The sequence below is a fragment of the Gorilla gorilla genome, chromosome 13 (genome assembly GCF_029281585.2).
Source record: "Gorilla gorilla gorilla isolate KB3781 chromosome 13, NHGRI_mGorGor1-v2.1_pri, whole genome shotgun sequence".
Classification (NCBI taxonomy): Eukaryota; Metazoa; Chordata; class Mammalia; order Primates; family Hominidae; genus Gorilla; species Gorilla gorilla.
The window spans coordinates 36,320,841-36,342,558 of record NC_073237.2 but is presented as its reverse complement, the minus strand read 5'-3'; the positions used below and the strand labels follow the sequence as shown (position 1 = coordinate 36,342,558).

The 21,718-nt window shown below is 37.7% G+C and overlaps 1 protein-coding gene across 4 annotated transcripts in view; it reads right to left on the bottom strand.

The window, feature by feature from the left end:
* Positions 1-21,718, bottom strand: part of LINGO2 (leucine rich repeat and Ig domain containing 2) — a 349,057-nt gene that overhangs the window by 138,318 nt on the left and 189,021 nt on the right. The window contains exon 1 of one of the 4 annotated variants that reach the window (XR_010130187.1): positions 162-326. The exons of the other annotated variants lie outside the window; for them this stretch is intronic. The gene's annotated coding sequence lies outside the window, so the exon portion shown is untranslated. Of the gene's footprint in view, positions 1-161; positions 327-21,718 lie in introns of those variants that run through there. 4 annotated transcript variants of the gene reach the window in all.

Here is a 21,718-nt window from a genome sequence, read left to right as displayed (position 1 = left end):
TATTTACTATATGAAGAAGCTATGGCTCATTTTGTTCAAGACTCCCAGTAGTAGGTGAAAAAGCTAGGATCCAAACCCGCTGACTCCAGATCCTGTTTTATCTGTACTATGGTATTTACCGCTAAAAAAAGTTAAATTAGTTTTCATTAGTTGTGTCATACCAAAGGTATTGTCTTGTACCTAGTAGATGTTTCATCCAGCACTCCTGGGCCTTACTGAGGTCCATGGGCCAGAAAGTCTGTATAAATAATTTTCCTGGGAAAGAAGAAAGCCAGGAGTTATGATGGATTTGAAATGGGTGAGGGCCCTTGGAGAAGGAAAGTATGAGAAGATCTTTTGCAGGAGCTGGCACATTGGCCTAGTTCAAAATTATAGCTACCATGAATTGCTATATAAGGTACTCTGTGAGCATTTTACACATAATATCTAATTTAATCTTTAAAACAATCTGTGGACCAATGAAGCATTATTGACCCAGTATTACAGATGAGAACTCAGAGACAGAGAAAGCTCAAAAAACTTGCCTATGGTCCTACAGAGTCTAGCTGATCCTGAAGTTCATGGTAATGAACTTTATACTGTATTTTGCAATTAAACATTAGACTATATTCTACAATGTAAAATGCTCACCAAACTTAAATTTGATTGTATTGAGACGTAAATGTCATACTGTAGAAAGTCTTGTTTTATCTATAACTCCCAAACCATGGTGGCAATTGGAGAAGAGGGGCCCTTCCACCTGACCCATTCCTGATGTCTTCAAAACCTTTGTGATATAGAAGTATGGAGAAGATGTGGCTTTTACATATAACCTTTAATGGATCTGTCCTACATCTTGGTTTCTTTTCTGAGGGCCTCTAGGGTACTACTAGAGCTGGCTTTAACGTTGAGTAAGCAAGCAGAGTAATTGTTTATCACTGATGAAATGCATGTCTGGTGTATCAGAAAACAAACACTTGGGTTCGAAAGTGAGAAGCAAAGTGGACCAAATGGACTGCCTTATTGGAACCACTGCTGGCCATTCTCAGACCTCACTGGAAAAGCTAAGGCAGAATATCCCTATAATATAGAAATATTCCGCGATCCCAGAGAATGAGGCATGGAAAGGAGGGTAGGCATCTCATTACCTCTTGAGAGTGATCAAGATTGCAGGACCCACCTGAGACAGATAAAATCTTTAACATGAAAATGGAAATCCTCAAGAATAGTGTGTGGTTAACACATGAAGGGAGGCAAAGAAAGGGATGTTGGTGAGGTATTTTACTGGGCGGTATGATACTTGAATTCATGAGTGTCTATAAATAAAATGAGGTAGTTCTCTATGTACTGACATGAAATCTCTAAGATAAATCATTATGTGAAACAAGTAAGGTTTCACTTACATGAACAATGTGCATGGGTAGTATGTTTGTATTTATATTAAAATAAGAGGTGTGAACAGCTGTATAAAAATATTTACATATGCTTACCTGTACATAGGACAGCCCTGGAAGGACATATCCCATATGCATTTGGACAAGGAGCTAGCAATTAACAGTGGGAGGGAAACTTACTTTTCACTGAAACACTTTTATGTCATACTACAAGCATATATTGTCTCTTGCCTGAAAATCAACATTTTTAACAATAAAATAAAAAATCCACACATGTCTCTGAGCTGGCAAAATTAAAACATATGGAGAAATGCTGCACTATATTCAAAATGAAAAGATGACGCTGATTCAGATTTAAAAAATGATGAAACTCAGATACCAGAAAGAATGGGAAAAGCCTATATTTCATTGTTCTCCATTCAAAGCCGCAAGTACAGAGATACAATCTTTACAAGATAAGTAGCCAATATAACTGACTTTAAATGAAGTTTTTCCTTTCCAAACACTTGCAATAAGCTTTCCTCATTTGAAACAAAGAATATATTTCTGGGCATATCCATGTGTGAAAGTTGAACTTCAGGAGATCCCAATCTCATTTCTCCTGCCTAATGAAAGGGAAAGAAAAATTAAAGCTAAATTGGGCATACTTAATTTCAAAGTTAAAAGCTCTGAATTTATATATGTCAGAAAATGGTCTTGATGGCAAATTTTTAAAGAAAAAAAAACATGTCCCAAATGGTATCACACACAATGCAGCAATCCCTGGATGAGTGGGAGTGAAAAACTTGAGTTCCAACTTGGCCACAAACTTATGAGACTTTAGCAGAGTCACTCTTTTTATTTTTCACGTCATCCATCTCAAGGCTATAATTTTATTGACATTTCCTTCAGTACAGGCAAGGCTTAAATAGCAAGTATTCTAGATTGATTATAAAAATGGCTCCAATTCTTTCTTTCCCTGTATCCACAGCACTCACAATATGACTTTGAAGTTACTTTCATGACAAGAGTCTATTTTTCCAACCTTTGGATCAGAGTTAGACTTGTGTGACAATGTGCCAGTTTCAAGCCCAGGCTTCACATGGCCTGGCATGCTTCTAATCACTCTCTGCTGTACCTTTGGACAAGTCCAGACTAGCTTTTTGAAGAAAAGAAAGCATAAACAGGAGAGCCAAGTCCTGTAAGCTGAGGCCATCCCAGACCAGTTAGCTCCTAGTCCACTTGCCAGCTGACTACAGATGCATATGAGACTCCAGCAGAGATAAGATGAGATTAACTGAGCCCAGACTAGATTGTTGGAAGTGCCCAGCTGACCCACAGACTCATGAGTTTTTATTTTAAATTACTTGCTTTGGGGTTATTTGTTACACAGCATTTTTGTAACAAGAGATAAACTGTATAGGAAGAAAAGGCACTTTTAAAACAATATGTGTTTTACCAATATTTCATTCTAATCATCACTATTAATTAACATTTCCCTTAAGGGCAAAAACGAATACCTCTAAGCAGAAATATTAAGTAAAATATATTCATGAGAAAATTATTTTTCTTTTGGGTTCCCTAAGATTGAAAGGTTACCTGTGACTTAGGGTGAGATTCTTTCATTCTTCATTCATTCTTGCTCCTACCTGGGGAATCTTTTCCTGGAATGATCATGAAATAGATCCCTATGTGTGGTGTTCAGCACCCAGATACAGGAATATGCCACGTACTCAACATGCATTTCCATTTTCATGCCCCCTCTCACAACTCAGCCAGCTGCTTTGAGCCAAGTACACCAATGGCCCTTACCTAATTCCCGAGACAATCTCATGGGAATTAGCGTTTCATTGGTACGTATTTCCAGATTTGTGTGTTCACATTTCCAGTCCTGTAACATGAGTAACCCGTGAGATAGCTCCTAGTCTTCAATAGCCACAATTTGCTCCATGGCTACCTAAGATACTTTAGTACCAGTAAAAGAAACTCTTTGGTTTCAGCATTCCCAATCACTATAATATAATGACTCAGTACAGAATAATAGGCATCTGTTCTGATAACCATACTATTCCTTGACAGTTCATGCTATTTGGATGTCCAGTGAAGCAATTTAAAGGAACAGATTTTGGAGTTCAAATCGTGGCTCTGCCATTAACCAATTTCGGATAAGAGATTTAATTAATCTGAACATCTGTTTTCTTATCTATAGTATTGGGATAACAATACCTCCTGCATAGGGTTTGAGGAGATGAAGAAATAAGATTATATATATATAATTATACACACACACACACACACACACGAAATGGTTTAGTACAACTAATGGGTACATAAATGGAAAAAGTGATGGCACCTGAAGTTCAGTTACATACAAGGCAACACATTGGACCTGCTTCTAGTATATACATTTGGACCATGGCTAAGACTGCTATGCCCTTTAGACTCTGGCCTTCATTGCCAGACTACCCTGATAAAAGCAAAATGTTAAAACCAAGATCTTCCTTTGCAAACACCATAGTAATCTGCATTCCATCTGATTCTGGTTTTCTTCCCTCATCCCTCTCCCCTACCTTGGGATCCATGGATGAAATGTAGGTATATCCCAGGTCTAAGTCCTCTGGGTACTGACAGAAACACATATTGTGCAATATATGGAAGACCACAGAAATAGAGCCTTTAGCACGGGATTAAGACCAAGCATGAAGAAACTGTATCAACTAACGAGCAAAATAACCAGCTAACATCATAATGATAGGATCAAATTCACACATAACAATATTAACCTTTAAATGTAAATGGGCTAAATGCTCCAATTAAAAGACACAGACTGACAAACTGGATAAAGAGTCAAGACCCATCAGTGTGCTTGTATTCAGGAGACCCATCTCATGTGCGGAGACACATATAGGCTCAAAATAAAGGGATGGAGGAAGATCTACCAAGCAAATGGAAAACAAAAAAAGGCAGGGGTTGCAATCCTGTCTCTGATAAAACAGACTTTAAACCAACAAAGATCAAAAGAGACAAGGAAGGCCATTTCATAATGGTAAAGGGATCAATTCAACAAGAAGAGCTAACTATCCTAAACATATATGCACCCAATGCAGGAGCACCCAGATTCATAAAGCAAGTCCTTAGAGACCTACAAAGAGACTTAGACTCCCACACAATAATAATGGGAGACTTTAACACCCCATTGTCAACATTAGACAGATCAATGAGACAGAAAGTTAACAAGGATATCCAGGAATTGAACTCAGCTCTGCATTAAGTGGACCTAATAGACATCTACAGAACTCTCCACCCCAAATCAACAGAATATACATTCTTCTCAGCACCACAACACACCTATTCCAAAATTGACCACATAGTTGGAAGTAAAGTACATCTTAGCAAATGTAAAAGAATAGAAATTATAAGAAACTGTCTCTCAGACCACAGTGCAATCAAACTAGAACTCAGGATTAAGAAACTCACTCAAAACTGCTCAACTACATGGAACCTGAATAACCTGCTCCTGAATGACTACTGGGTGCATAATGAAATGAAGGCAGAAATAAAGATGTTCTTTGAAACCAATGAGAACAAAGACACATCATACCAGAATCTCTGGGACACATTTAAAGCAGTGTGTAGAGGGAAATTTATAGCACTAAAGGCCCACAAGAGAAAGCAGGAAAGATCTAAAATTGACAACCTAACATCACAATGAAAAGAACTAGAGAAGCAAGAGCAAACACATTCAAAAGCTAGCAGAAGGCAAGAAATAACTAAGATCAGAACAGAACTGAAGGAAATAGAGACACAAAAAACCCTTCAAAAAATCAATGAATCCAGGAGCTGGTTTTTTGAAAAGATCAACAAAATTGATAGACCGCTAACAGACTAATAAAGAAGAAAAGAGAGAAGAATCAAATAGATGCCATAAAAAATGATAAAGGGGATATCACCACCGATCCCACAGAAATACAAACTACCATCAGAGAATACTATAAACACCTCTATGCAAATAAACTAGAAAATCTACAAGAAATGGATAAATTCCTGGACGCATACACCCTCCAAGACTAAACCAGGAAGAAGTTGAATCTCTGAATAGACCAATAACAGGCTCCGAAATTGAGGCAACAATTAATAGCTTACCAACCAAAAAAAGTCCAGGACCAGATGCATTCGCAGCCAAATTCTACCAGAGGTAGAAGAACAAGCTGGTACCATTCCTTCTGAAACTATTCCAATCAATAGAAAAAGAGGGAGTCCTCCCTAACTCATTTTATGAGGCCAGCATCATCCTAATACCAAAGCCTGACAGAAACACAACAAAAAAAGAGAATTTCAGACCAATATCCTTGATGAACATCAATGCAAAAATCCTCAATAAAATACTGGCAAACTGAATCCAGCAGCACATCAAAAAGCTTATCCACCATGATCAAGTGGGCTTCATCCCTGGGATGCAAGGCTGGTTCAACATACGCAAACCAATAAATGTAATCCAACATATAAACAGAACCAAAGACAAAAACCGCATGATTATCTCAATAGATGCAGAAAAGGCCTTTGACAAAATTCAACAGCCCATCATGCTAAAAACGCTCAATAAGTTAGGTATTGATGGGACGTATCTCAAAATAATAAGAGCTATTTATCACAAACCCACAGTCAATATCATACTTAATGGGCAGAAACTGGAAGCATTCCCTTTGAAAACTGGCACAAGACAGGGATGCCTTCTGTCACCACTCCTATTCAACATAGCATTGGAAGTTCTGGCCAGGGCAATTAGGCAGGAGAAAGAAATAAAGGGTATTCAATTAGGAAAAGAGGAAGTCAAATTGTCCCTGTTTGCAGATGACGTGATTGTATATCAGAAAACCCCATCGTCTTAGCTCAAAATCTCGTTAAACTGATAGGTAACTTCAGCAAAGTCTCAGGATATAAAATCAATGTGCAAAAATCACAAGCATTCTTTACACCAATAACAGACAAACAGAGAGCCAAATCATGAGCGAACTCCCATTCATAATTCCTTCAAAGAGAATAAAATACCTAGGAATCCAACTTACAAGGGATATGAATGACCTTTTCCAGAAGAACTACAAACCACTGCTCAACGAAATAAAAGAGGACACAAACAAATGGAAGAACATTCCATGCTCATGGATAGGAAGAATCAATATCATGAAAATGGCCATACTGCCCAAGGTAATTTATAGATTCAATGCCATCCACATCAAGCTTCCAATGACTTTCTTCACAGAATTGGAAAAAACTACTTTGAAGTTCATTAGGAACCAAAAAAGAGCCTGCATTGCCAAGTCAATGCTAAGCCAAAAGAACAAAGCCGGAGGCATCATGCTACCTGACTTCAAACTATACTAGAAGGCTACAGTAACCAAAACAGCATGGTACTGGTACCAAAACAGAGATGTAGACCAATGGGACAGAAATAATACCACACACCTACAACCATCTGATCTTTGACAAACCTGACAAAAACAAGAAACGGGGAAAGGATTCCCTATTTAATAAATGGTGCTGGGAAAACTGGCTAGCCATATGCAGAAAGCTGAAACTGGATCCCTTCCTTACACCTTATACAAAAATTAATTCAAGATGGATTAAAGCTTAAATGTTAGACCTAAAACCATAAAATCCCTAGAAGAAAACCAAGGCAATACCATTCAGGACATAGGCATGGGCAAGGACTTCATGTCTAAAACACCAAAAGCAATGGCAACAAAAACCAATATTGACAAATGGGATTTAATTAAACTAAAGAGCTTCTGCAGAGCAAGAGAAACTAACATCAGAGTGAACAGGCAACCTACAGAATGGGAGAAAATTTTTGCAATCTACTCATGTGGCAAAGGGCTAATATCCAGAATCTACAAAGAACTCAAACAATTTACAAGAAAAAAACAACCCCATCAAAAAGTGGGTGAAGGATATGAACAGACACTTCTCAAAAGAAGACATTTATGCAGCCAAAAGACACATGAAAAAATGCTCATCATCACTGGCCATCAGAGAAATGCAAATCAAAACCACAATGAGATACCATCTCACACCAATTAGAATGGCAATCAGTAAAAAGTCAGGAAACAACAGGTGCTGGAGAGAATGTGGAGAAACAGGAACACTTTTACACTGTTGGTGGGACTGTAAACTGGTTCAACCACTGTGGAAGACAGTATGGCGATTCCTCAAGGATCTAGAAATAGAAATACCATTTGACCCAGCCATCCCATTACTGGGTATATACCCAAAGGATTATAAATCATGCTGCTATAAAGACACATGCACACGTATTTTTATTGTGGCACTATTCACAATAGCAAAGACTTGGAACCAACCCAAATGTCCATCAATGATAGACTGGATTAAGAAAATGTGGCACATATACACCATGGAATACTATGCAGCCATAAAAAATGATGAGTTCATGTCCTTTGTAGGGACATGGATGAAGCTGGAAACCATCATTCTCAGCAAACTGTCGCAAAGACAAAAAGCCAAACGCCACATGTTCTCACTCATAGGTGGGAACTGAACAATGAGAACGCTTAGACACAGAAAGGGGAACATCACACATCGGGGCCTGTTGTGCGGTGGGGAGAGGGGGGAGGGATAGCATTAGGAGATATACCTAATGTAAATGATGAGTTAATGGGTGCAGCACACCAACATGGCACATGTATACGTATGTAAGAAACCTGCACATTGTGCACATGTACCCTAGAACTTAAAGTATAATAACAATAATAAAATAAAGTAATAATAAAAAAGTAATTAAAAAAGAAAAAACTGAAAGGCAGTTTTCACTATCCAAAACCAAGCAGCGTCTTTCCTTACTTGTATGATCAATAATAAGAATGTGACATCCTTAAATAATAGTGAACATTTTATGACATAGTATTATAAAAACAGTTACTGTTTACTGAGCCCTTCTCATATACCAGACATTGGACTAAGTGCTTTCTATGCATCATGGCTTTTAATTCTTATCACAACCTTATGAGTTAAGTGCTATCACCATTTCCATTTTATGGAAGGGAGGCCAAGATAGGCTAAGTTACTTGTATAGGGTCACACAGACTTAGCAAGTTGAACAGGTAAGATTTAAACCCAGATAGTCAGACCTCTAAGTACATGTTCTTTATCTCTGTGCTAATTACCCTGGGTGCAATGTGCAATGTGGCCAGGGTTCTGCTTTTCAATTAACTCTTAGACTAGTTCTAAGGCTCTGCTGCCTAAGAGAAAGAACTGTAAGAAGCAATTTATACAGTGCGTTTTTTCTCCAGAATGAAAAGACTCATTTCCTTGTCACAGAGCTGCAGACACCTCTGTGAAAAAAAATCCCTGGTCATTACCAAGAGCATTAGTGGCAATCTCTGACAAGGAGCAAAGGTTTCTTTGTTCTGATAATGACAAAGATGGGCACTTGGGTGAGGCAGACCGTGACACTGCAGTGTAACTTGCTTTTAGCATAGCAACACGTTAGTTTAGGGTCACTGCGAAACTTACAGGAAGTCATTCATGGACTGTATTTAGTGTGGCAATTAGTATACAGTAAGTACTCACTAAACATTAGTTTTTTTTTTTTTAAACCATCACTTTTGCCAAAACTTTTAATATTTTTCTAATTAAATATTAATGTCAAACACATTATGACACCTTTTTAACCCTCAAGAAACCCTTTTGTTCCTGGAAAATGGCTTTTTAAAAGCCCCTGCTTCTTCTAGTCTGAAGATGCAGTGTGCTGCTAGCCTAAATAATCCCTTGCCATTAGAGTGTCGTTCTCACACTCTCAACCAGGAGCATTAGCGTGGCAGACTGAGCCACGAGAAAGCAAGGGCTGCTAACCACACTCCGGGAAGACCTTGAAATGTGTCTCTTTCCCAGTAGCTAAATATTTTTTTTTTTATTTAACCATTGACAACCGTGCAAAATTTTGGAAATCTGACCAGGGCCACTTTTTAGGAGATTGTACTGAAGGTACATGCTTGAGGAAGATTATTATGTCTCATTTATTACAAATTCCGAATCCTCCAATACATCTTGGATCTGGCAGCTAGTAGAGGACCTGGCACATGCTAGGCAATCAATAAGTGTGATTTGAACAATGAGCTCTTTGAAAAGGCCAAATGGCCAAACGTTATGTATAATTAGCATAAATATCTCCCAGGAATCAGAATTATTTTCACAAAATGTGGTATAATGAGCGTAACATATTTAGGGAAGAAAATGACTGTAAGATGCATAAGTTGACTGCCAAAGGAGGAATAGTAACTTAATTAAACTATCTAGATAAGATGCTGGAGAAAATTTTAACTCTTGTCAAATGAATACCTTTATGCTGTTGCTTGTATTTCAGCAAGCTATAGTAAGTAACAAGAAGTAGTTTCCCTATATTTCTGTAAGGTATTTTCCTCACCTCTCTAACCCAGAATGTCCCAAAGTGACTTCAGTGTATGCCAGCACTTATAAGAAAGGCCATCTTGAACAAATCTTCTAAATTTGGTAAAAATCTGTTGAGCTGTATTTTGCATGATGAAGCAACAGAGAGAGAAAGGGGATATGTGTGTGTGTGTGTGAGAGAGAGAGAGTGAGTAAATATTTCATTTTATTTATATGTTTTAGACTAGGACAATCTGTTCTTTTGATAATATTACAATGATAGCATGCATTTCATAACCTATGGGAAGTCCTGTGTGTGCTAAAGGTGAACATAGACTTTTTTTCCATTGAGCAAATACTAGTGCACTTAATAAGCTACAATTAGAACAAGTGTTCGATTTTCATGTCTTTCATTAACAACATTTGAGATGAAATCATACTGAAAAGTAGGACTCTTCTGTACCATACTTTTTTTCCCACTCAACCAGACCCTCAAAGCTAATTGTGAAGTTCTTAAAAGATAGTAATAGCAAAAGTCCTCTTACTTAAATTAAGATTGCTTAGAGGCATAATGCACTCTACATGGCCTCTTAGAGGACATAGGAGATAGGACATAGGTGGACACTAATTGCATAAAATCCACTTCAGAAGTACTTAGATGCCTCAAAACCTGTAATGTAATATTTTAAAAATTTAGTAACCATCTAATTAGAATTCCACAATTAAAAGTTTAACATTTACATTATGTCTGAACTCCAAAATTTTCCATTCAGATTTTTGAAAACAATTAAATATCTTATTTCCCTTGAAAGATAGAGCAACACCTTCAGTGTGACCCCCAAAAACGATTGAAGAAAAATATATTCATTAGCATAAAAATATCCTACCCACAGGAGGGCCTATGACCACTGAAATGCTCTGCTATCATCACAGCCCAATTAGCAGTAGGCACAGGGACAGTTCGCCGTATCCCAACTACTCAGTCAGCAACCGCAGCACCAATGTTGTTTTTCTAAGGAAAGCAGGTGCTGAATGTCATAATAAAGATAAGCTTAAAAATGGAAGGGAGCCTCAGAAATAACGCCGCATATCTACAACTATCTGATCTTTGACAAACCTGAGGAAAACAAGCAATGGGGAAAGGATTCCCTATTTAATAAATGGTGCTGGGAAAACTGGCTAGCCATATGGAGAAAGCTGAAACTGGATCCCTTCCTTACACCTTATACAAAAATTAATTCAAGATGGATTAAAGACTTAAACATTAGACCTAAAACCATAAAAACCCTAGAAGAAAACCTAGGCATTACCATTCAGGACATAGGCATGGGCAAGGACTTCATGTCTAAAACACCAAAAGCAATGGCAACAAAAGCCAAAATTGACAAATGGGATCTAATTAAATTAAAGAGCTTCTGCACAGCAAAAGAAACTACCATCAGAGTGAACAGGCAACCCACAAAATGGGAGAAAATTTTTGCAACCTGCTCATCTGACAAAGGGCTAACATCCAGAATCTACAATGAACTCAAACAAATTTACAAGAAAAAAACAAACAACCCCATCAAAAAGTGGGTGAAGGACATGAACAGACACTTCTCAAAAGAAGACATTTATTCAAGACCAGCCTGGGCAACATAACGAGATCCCATCTCTACAAAAAGATTCAAAAATTATCCAGGCATTGTGGTGTACACCTATAGTCCCAGCTACCCGGGATGCTGAGGTGGGAGGATCACTTGAGCCCAGAGGTTCAAGGCTGTAGTGAGCTATGATCACATGGCTGCACTCCAGCCTGAGTGACAGAGCAAGATCCTTTCTAAAAACAAACAAACAAAAAGGATAGTTCTCTTGCCTACAAAATGGAATAATAGCATCTACCTCACAGAACAGTAATAGGGATTAAATAACTGAATGTCTATTAAGTACTTAGGATAATATTTACGGTATTTGAAGCTTTCAATAAATAGTAGTAAATTACTATCATTAATAATGCATTATACACATTTACACTACATACGTAATTTTACTTTCATCTCTTACTCCTTATTCATTTTAATTTATGGTAAATTTTAGCATATGCTTTCATAAACACTTAGCAGTGGAAAAAGAACATGGAAGATCTCATATAAATGCTCCAAAATGGAAATTACTCATGTCACTTCTTCTCACAATTCCTTGGCTAGAACTGGTTAAATGACTGTACCCAATCACAGGGTAGAAAGACAAAAAGTATTGGCTTTGCAGTGCCTAGACAGAGAGACAGCACTAATGACTACCATACTCAATCAGTCACTTACCCACCCACCTACCTACCTACTCAGTGCCGATCCAGTGTCTTTTATGTGTCAGGCACTGGGCTAGGTCCTGGCCAGGCAGAGATGACTATATCCTGAAGGAGTTCAAATTGTACTTGTTGACCATTCCAATTGCATATACTCAAACTTATATCTAAACAACATGGAAAACACTGAAAATTTTGTAATGTCTTGGCATTCATCTGACTCCAACACACAGATTGCTTCAAGAAATAGCCCTGAAGTGAGGCGAATTTTTAAAATGTTTTCATGCTTAACTTGTCATCATTGTAATAGTTTACTGACCTGTTGTGTATGTACATTAAAGCACATGATAAAAAGGAACTTATTTATTGATACAATCATTCAGTAATTAATTGTTTTGCCTATCTTTATTATAATAAAAGAAACAAAATTGAAAAAAAAGAAGACATTTATGCAGCCAAAAAACACATGAAAAATGCTCACCATCACTGGCCATCAGAGAAATGCAAATCAAAACCACAATGAGATACCATCTCACACCAATTAGAATGGCAATCAGTAAAAAGTCAGGAAACAACAGATGCTGGAGGGAATGTGGAGAAATAGGAACACTTTTACACTGTTGGTGGGACTGTAAACTAGTTCAACCATTGTGGAAGTCAGTGTGGCAATTCCTCAGGGATGTAGAACTAGAAATACCATTTGACCCAGACATCCCATTACTGGGTATATACCCAAAGGACTATAAATCATGCTGCTATAAAGACACATGCACATGTATGTTTATTGTGGCACTATTCACAATAGCAAAGACTTGGAACCAACCCAAATGTCCAACAATGATAGACTGGATTAAGAAAATGTGGCACATATACACCATGGAATACTATGCAGCCATAAAAAATGATGAGTTCATGTCCTTTGTAGGGACATGGATGAAATTGGAAATCATCATTCTCAGTAAACTCTCGCAAGGACAAAAAAACAAACACTGCCTGTTCTCACTCATAGGTGAGAATTGAACAATGAGAACACTTGGACACAGGAAGGGGAACATCACACTCTGAGGACTGTTGTGGGGTGGGGGGAGCGGGGAGGGATAGCATTAGGAGATATACCTAATGCTAAATGACGAGTTAATGGGTGCAGCACACCAGCATGGCACATGTATACATATGTAACTAACCTGCACATTGTGCACATGTACCCTAAAACTTAAAGTATAATAATAATAAAATAAAATAAAAGATACACAACCTCTAAAACAAAAAAAATGGAAGGGAGCTTATAGGAAAAGGATGAGATGAGCTGGATACCTAGTTTAAGGAAAGTCTGCCAACAGGCCTTGCTTAGCCAATGCTTCTCTTCATTCATTCTATTTTAATAAAAAGATGTTTTTAAAAATTGATACCAAAGTCCAGGTGCAGTGGCTCATGCCTGTAATCCCAATACTATGGGAGGCCGAGGAGAGTGCATCACTTGAGGTCAGGAATTTGAGACTAGTCTGACCAACATGGTGAAACTCCATCTCTAATGAAAATACAAAAATTAGCTGGGTGTGGTGGCATCCACCTGTGGTCCCAGCTACTAGGGAGGCTGAGGCAGAAGAATCGCTTGAACCCAGGAGGCTGAGGTTGCAGTGAGCTGAGATCTTGCTACTGCACTCCAGCCTGGGTGACAGAGCCAAACTCTGTCAAAAACAAAAAACAAAAAACAAAAACAAAAACTCTATACCAAAAAGCATTGAATTTTACGTTTTAGTGGGTGAATTGTATAATATGTGAATTATATATCAATAAATCTATAACATGTCATATTTCTTTGTCACTGTCTTTCCTAAACCTGCACCACAAATTTGGCTTGCTGTCTGCTTAGCGCTTTCACATCAGATTATATACTTCTTAGCACCTGGCCTTTCCTGATGTAGGGTAGTTATATCCTTCAGGCATGGGTCTTTCTTTTTTCGTCTATATACTAAATATCCTCTGTGTTATTCTGATATTTGTATGTGTGGATACTGGTCACTGGCCAAGGCACATGTGAATTATAAGAGTCAAGAATGCTAAGCCCCATGTGGAGATGCTTAGAGTACCAGTTGGTAGGTGTTAAGCATTATAAAATATCAAGAGTTCACAAAACAATGAGAATGTTATACAGAACATGTCAAGTGGAGCAGGCAAAGCTTGCGCCTGTCTTGACAGGGGTCCACAGCTTATTTGAGATATAGAATGTTTTGATAATGGATGGTGCTGATATGGGGGGAAATGGTGAATATGTCTGTGTTATTGAAAAAAATGGGGTGAACATCCTGTGTAACCTTCAGTTAGGCTTTTTGGCTGGTTTTGAAATGTATTTCATGCTACACTGAAGCTGGTGGGTAAGGGAATGAAAACAAACCCATAGGAACTTCACATTGATTCTGAATTCAAAACATTACGCTAATAGCATAGAAAGACTGTATGTACTAGATAGGACAGTAGCAATAACATTAGTATTACTAGTTAAATTAATATAATATCTAAAAGCTCCACAAGGTTCCTTACAGGTGATTTGTTTTTTGGTATCTTTCATCTGTACCTTGCAAAAGCCGAAGCCCCTATTGTGTGTCCTGGGACTGACTATCAGTGGAGCAAAGCATCTAGTGATTATTTTAAAGTGGCAATTCACGGATTTGAATAAATACAACAAAATATCAGCAAACAAAAAGGCTTTTTATTTTTGAAAAATATTTATACAATTTGTCTGTGCTTTCTTGTTTTTTGTTTTGTTTTCTTATACCCTAATGTTTGTTCCATGACGGAAGCTTAAATAGCATGTGGACAAGTGGAGAAGAAACTTAGGCTTCATCTTCTCCCTTTTTTCCTACATAGAATCAATGAAGAGGTCTCGCTGATTTAGCCATTGGGATAAATTGATACTGTCCAATCTCTCCATCTTAGCTGACACCATCCTGGCCCAAGCCACCACTGTATCTACTTGGACTATCACAATACTGTTCTGTCACCTCAGAATTATGTTTGTTCTACTCTCTATTGAAGCAAGAATGATTTTCAAAAGGCAAATATGATAATATTAGTCTTTAACACTCTTAACACCCAAACTATCCTCATGAAATATTGATTCACACTGATAAAATGGCTTTTGAGGCCAGGAGAAATGGCCTCAACTACTTCTCCAAGTTCATTCTCCACCACTGCCCCCAAAGTTGCCATGCTCTTGCCCTCCTGTCCTCTTGTTCAACTCAGACACTTTACTAATGCTGCTCCCTCTGTCTGAATGTTCTTTCACTCAGTTGATTGCTGCACATTTTACAAGTGTGATCATATTACTTCTACAAATAATATGTTTTTACCTCTGAAAATCTACTGTGTTCTCTGCTGTCACAGCATCATGTACTTCTGCTTTTAGCGCATAACAAGATCAAATTCAAAATATTATTGTGGAAGTATTTGTTTCACATCTGTTTTCCCATTAGATTGAAAGCTCTGGGGGCAAACATTGTCTTATTCACTGGTATATACTTCACACCTAGCATTGTACCTAAAATATATTGGAAGTTCAAAATTATTTGACACATAAAATAATGAATAAAATCAATAGAGTCCCTATGAAAGCTTCTCTTTCTGCAATAGCAGGTGCACCACACATTTCAGAGCAACAAAAATCTCTTACAATGTGAGCTCTTAGCATATGCCAGGCACTAGATACGCAGAGATAAATGCAATGCTCCCTGCTTTCAAACAGCTAACTCATAGTTTAGAGGGAGGTAAGCAGAGGGCTTAAATAGATAAATCAGAGTAAAATGTAGTAAATGCTAACATGGAGATTTGAACAATGTTATGTGAAGTAGAGAGAAATGAACACATGCTGATGAGGAACTAAAAACTTGCCCTATTGTAAAGATATAAAATGTAGTTACATTTGAGCCCAAAAAGAAAATTAATTCAGTGTTCAGTATGTAGAAGAAGACAATTCTAGTTGGGCACACTACTATCCAGGCTTCTTTGTGGCCATTAATGTTTCCTTGCTAACACAGAACCAAAGCATAAAGACCCCTGTGCAAATTGAGGCTGTAGTTACCTTATTCATCTCAGGGATTATTGCTTCCCATCCTCCACTTTGAATTGTCTTGCCTTCCTTGAGTTGATTCAACTTCTATCCCACAAAATACTTCAATGTCTGACTTATTAGAATTGATGAATTGATTGGGAATGAGCTTTGCATACGATTGTGTTTCATCTAAGTTCTGTTTTCATGTTTGCTCTTATTCGCCACCCATGAAAACTACATTTTGGCAGTGTATTTTAGAGGGTCATTGCATCAGTCAATATATGAGTAAATGAAGATACATAGATAGGGGTAGAGTTGAGAGGAAGCTGAGTGAGCAACTGCTCCTTTGAATATCTTCTAAAATTACACATTTTTTTTCAATTTTAGGGGAATATGATGTTTACATGATTTCTCTTTTTAAAGAAAAGATAAAAAGAAGTTATGGGAGGCATTGTGAAACTAAAGCTATGAGATAAAGAGAGAAGACAATAAAATAACATTTGTTTTTGATACATATGGTCTCCCTCTCCACTGCTGGCCTATTTCTCTTTATAGTTAGACCTTGACTATTGATGGGGTGTCCATCCTAGATCAAAATCTTGAGTATAGAGCTACAGTTTTCAGCTTTTGATTACTGAGTCCTGAGTTTGCTAAAGCCTATGTATTTTTACTAACAGAGCAACCAAATGTTAGTATACAAAATTAAAGTAAGACAGCACTTCAAAATAAACTATAAACATGACTTTAAGTAGGTCACTTCAAGGCTATTGCTAGGGGAGAAAAAGGCTTCTAATTTCTTGCTATTGTCAATGCTGCACAGCCTAATACCTCACAGTGTGAAGAGTAAATTAGAACAACTTTTCATTGACAAAGATTAAACTTTTTCATCATTCCTAAATTCCTGGGGATTTCTCCCACTGCTTCTACATGTTTTAAGCTTTTCAATTAAATCTCCTGGGTAGTGGTTGCAAGAATGCCCACTGACAAGGGAATATTTGTCTCTAGGAGAGTTAAACTATTGCAACAGAAGTTTGTCTTGGTTACTCCTGTATGGGCTAAATCTCTCAAAAATAGTGCCTTATCAGCCCACACTGCTAGAAGCCAAGTGCGGATTACATTCCCCTGCCATCAAAACTGAACTAATGATACATTTAGTTTTGGGAAGAGAAAGAGTTTATGAAAAGTCGGGAAGTCAAGAACAGTCAACCTTGATAACTCACTTGTTTTCCGTGGGATAATTTATTTTGACATTTAGGAGTCACACGCCAGGAATATAAACCCTCATGAACATGCTGCCATAGACTGGTGTGACAAATATAAGCTTCTGCCTTCCAATTTTCCATCAGCTTTGCCTCCAACTCACCTTGATCCCTCCCACTGAGCATTTTGAATGCTTTGTTGGGCTGCCACAGAGACCACGTTGGAATCAGAACTGTTTTGGTCTGTCCCAGGGCAGGAGCAGTCAATTAAAATCAGCTTAGAAGCAGCCCTGGGAAAGGCTGTATTTTTTTTTCTATAAAATATTTCTGGTGGGACTATGGGAAAAGACAGCTTTCAATTTTAAACAGTATATACGCTTGAATGAGAGATCAAAACAGCCATGTGGGAAACTAGTAACTTGGAAGGCTGAGGTGGAAATAACAATAATATTTTAAATTCAAGTATTAATTCTGATTGAAAAACACAAACCAGAGAAGGGGATCCCTAGCTGCCAGAAATGAGGTAAAAGATGAATTCATTTAAGAGATCTTTATTTTTTAAAACTCAAAATTGCCTTAAGCAAGAAAACATTTGCAAGATATTACAGATGGGAGAAGAGGGCAAATGGATCAGTAATTTTATTTTAAATATGCTGTATGTGTTTAATTAGTTTCAAAACAAGGATCAATGTGAGAGACTGCAGCTGGGAAGGGAAAGGGGTTATTTAAAAAAAAAAATTGAGCAGCTTAAAAATAAGCCAAATTCAGATTTGACAGACACTTACAACCCACAGTATCAGTGATAAATTGGGCATCCCAAACCATAAAGAGGCATACAAGTTTGATCCCTTTTTATCACTAATAAGCATAAAAAATGTTCACTAGCCTGTTTTCCAAGCCTTTATTCACAATAGCTTGTACCTACTACGACTATTTGAAAGTGGAATGTGGGAGAAATTAAGCGGACAGACATTCTTCCATGGAAGCCTGGCAGTCCAGCACTTAGCAATGAACTAAGCTTTGGAAATGGAAGAGCTGCAGAATTAGTATATTTCAGAGTGATTATTCTGAATATTTCTGCTTTAGAAGCCAGGCTGGTATGTTAACTCTGGAGAATCCACAGTGAATTCAAAATTTTCTTTGGTTTGCCTCACTACATTTTCTACTCAGCTTGATTCAAAACATACTTATATATAGGTCATTAGCATTCTTCCAGGTTTAGATTAGCCTGGATTCTAGAAGACTTATTAGTACAAATTTCTGTTAACTTAAGGTGTTTAAAGGTAAACATATGTAACCTATGAAGGTGTAGCTTGAGATTCTTTGAATTTTTATGGAAAGTTGAAAAGCATAATTAAGTGAAAATTAAAGAAAAATACATCTGTATTTTTATTTACATGTGCTGTGTTAGATTACATAAACGGTCATGATTCTCTGTGGCTCTTTTCATTTAAGAGGCGGAGTCTATTTCTCCATCTCTTGAACTGGTTGGTCCATGGCTTATTTTGACCAACAGTTTTGGAAGTGAGATGATGCAACTTCCCAACTGAGGCCCTAAGAAGCTTTGTCTGTTTCTATGTACTGTCTTGAAACTCTGAACCACCATATGAACAAGCCCAGGTTAGCTTGCTGGATGATGAAAGACACATGGCCTACTTGCCCTCACTGCCCCATAGCCAACAGCCAGCAGTCCCAAGAAGCAGAACTGCCACACTGACCAGCAGCTTACCTCAGCCACATAAGTGAGTCCAACAGCCCAGCAGAACTATTTAGCTCAGCCTAATCAAGATTGCTGACCAAAAGACACACTGACAAAGAAATAATTGTTGTTTTACTTCACTAAGTTGTGGAGTGACTTGACATATTGTGAAAAATAATCAATACATGTACACACAGAATAAATGTGACAAAACTATCATTTTTCTATTGCACTTAGAACTGCCATTTTAACTCTTTTGAATACCCAGAGAGTTCATTTAAACTTAAAAAAATCTTTTTCTTTGCTCTGGAAACAATGAGGAAGTAGGGTGAACTATTCTGGAACTATGTTGACTTATACCAATCATTGGGTAACTTAAATTACTTTTCCTTTGATTGCAGATTTTTATTAAAGGGTGCTTTTAATAGCTACCCACTGTAACCTCTTTTTTCTATCACCTATTATTTTGAAGGGGGAAAAAAACTCCTATAAAATAATTCTGCTGGACACAAAAAGCATCCAGCACATATTATGTACAGAAAAAGCAATGACTCCTTGTCCCCTACTCCTCTCTGTCCTTCTTGGGTTATAATAAGGACAGGAAGGGTAAGTAAAGAAGAAAAGCTGCCTTAACTGTATGAGAAGAGTAAGGAGTAAGGATTTGCTTTTCCCCAGTACAAGTTTTTTGTTTTTTGTTTTTTTTTTTTTTGCTTTTTTTCCCCAAGCAACAATGACGAATGAGAAACTTGATGTATAAGTGTAACAGTTATTACCTATCTTAGTTTAACCAGAATAGAAGCAATGTATCTGCATTTTTCAGAGCCACCATCTAGCACAGAGATTAAAATTAACTTTCATAAGTAACTCAAATTCTCCCTCTATGACCTCATATTTTGTATGAGGCACAAACCTCATTCTCATTCCTCCTTCAGACCTCCCAATATAGAGCCCACTGAGGACACTACCTCTAATGACCATTTTGTTTACATGTTTTTTTTCAATTACAATTCCATGATCCTAAGATGGAACACCCTGACTCTCCATTATTGTGGTGAAAATAATGTCAATCCTTTTGTATTTCTGTATGTTTTTTTCTAACTCTTTCTACTAAAACTTACACATTTCTTCTCAAATTTGCCATAATTTAAATCCGATTCTCCCTTGTTAACACTGACGTTCTTTCTTCTTTGATAATGCCAGTCTTATCAATACTCATGCAAAAGAAATCAAAGAAATATTGTTCCATTTTTATTTTAGAAATATTTATAATGAGAAGATGAATACAGTATGGGAAAAATACAAGGTAGAATACGCCCCCCACTGACCCACATACACACAAATGAATGTGCTAACAAGAGAGTTTCACTGCTGGGCTCACTATATAACAGATCACGTTTCCATTTAAACATCGATCAACCTGCCATATGTACCTCCTCTGAAGCACGGGGACCAAGAATCACTCATCATTTCAACCTGATTGCAATTAGAGTTAGGAAGTCAGATTGGCACACTTTATTCTCTGTGTATACAGTAATAGATATCTAGAGAGAAAGTAAGAATATGCATGAACAGCTGAAGACAAAAATACTCCACTTCTGTTTTCCCTCTCAACAACTGTTCTGAAACACCAGGGGGTGGTTTTTCTCGTACTGATGAGAAGTCACGTTATTAGGAAGTGTTCAGAAAATGTGCTCTCCAGTGAGGCTCTCACAGAATATAAGCTCTTCTCTTCATAAGCAAATGTTTTCTGGGTTTGTGCTAGGCACTGTTCTAGGCTCTGGGAGTATCACGATGAACAAGAAACAATAGTGGTCTAATGGAGTTTGCATTCTACTCTGGGGAGATAAATCATGATAGTGAAAACTAAACAGATAAATACACGAGTAAGAAAAATATCCAGCAGTGATAACTGCTATTCAGAAAATTCAATAGGGTGATTAAATGTAGGAAAAAATAAAATGAAGTGCTATGGACTGAACTGTGTTCCCCCCAAATTCATACACTGAAGCCCTAACCCCTGTGTGACTACTGGGAGATGGGGTCTGTGGGAGGTAATTAAGATTAACTGAGCTCATACAGGTGGAGTCCTAATTAAATAGCATTGGTCACTTTACAACAAGAGGAACCTGTCTCACTCACTCTCTCTCTCTTTCTCTCTCCACACACATGCACTGAAGAAAGGCCACGTGAGGACATAGAGAGAAGGTGGCTGTCTATAAGCCAGGAGGAGAGCCCTCACAAGAAACCAAATTGACCAGAAACTTGATCTCGGATTTCTGGCCTATGGAACTGTGAGAAAATAAATTTCTCTTGTTTAAATCAGGGGTCCCCAGTACCCAAGTCATAGCCTGGTTATGGTCTGTGGGCTGCACAGTAGGAAGTGAGGGCTGGCTAGCAAGCATTACCAACTGAGCTCTGCCTCCTGTCAGATCAGCAGCAGCATCAGGTTCTCATAGGAGCCCCAACCCTGCTGTGAACTGCTCATGTGAGGGATATAGGTTACATGCTCCTTATGAGAATCTAATTCCTGATGATCTGAGGTGGAACAGTTTCATTCTGAAAACACCCCCTTACCCCTCCGAGTCTGTGGAAAAACTGTTTTCCATGAAATCAGTCCCTGGTGCCAAAAAGACTGGGGACTGCTGGTTTAAATCACCCAGTCTGTGGCATTTTGTTATGGCAGCATGAGCAGACTAAGGCAAAAGGAAGACCCACACAATTTAAAGAAGAATCTTC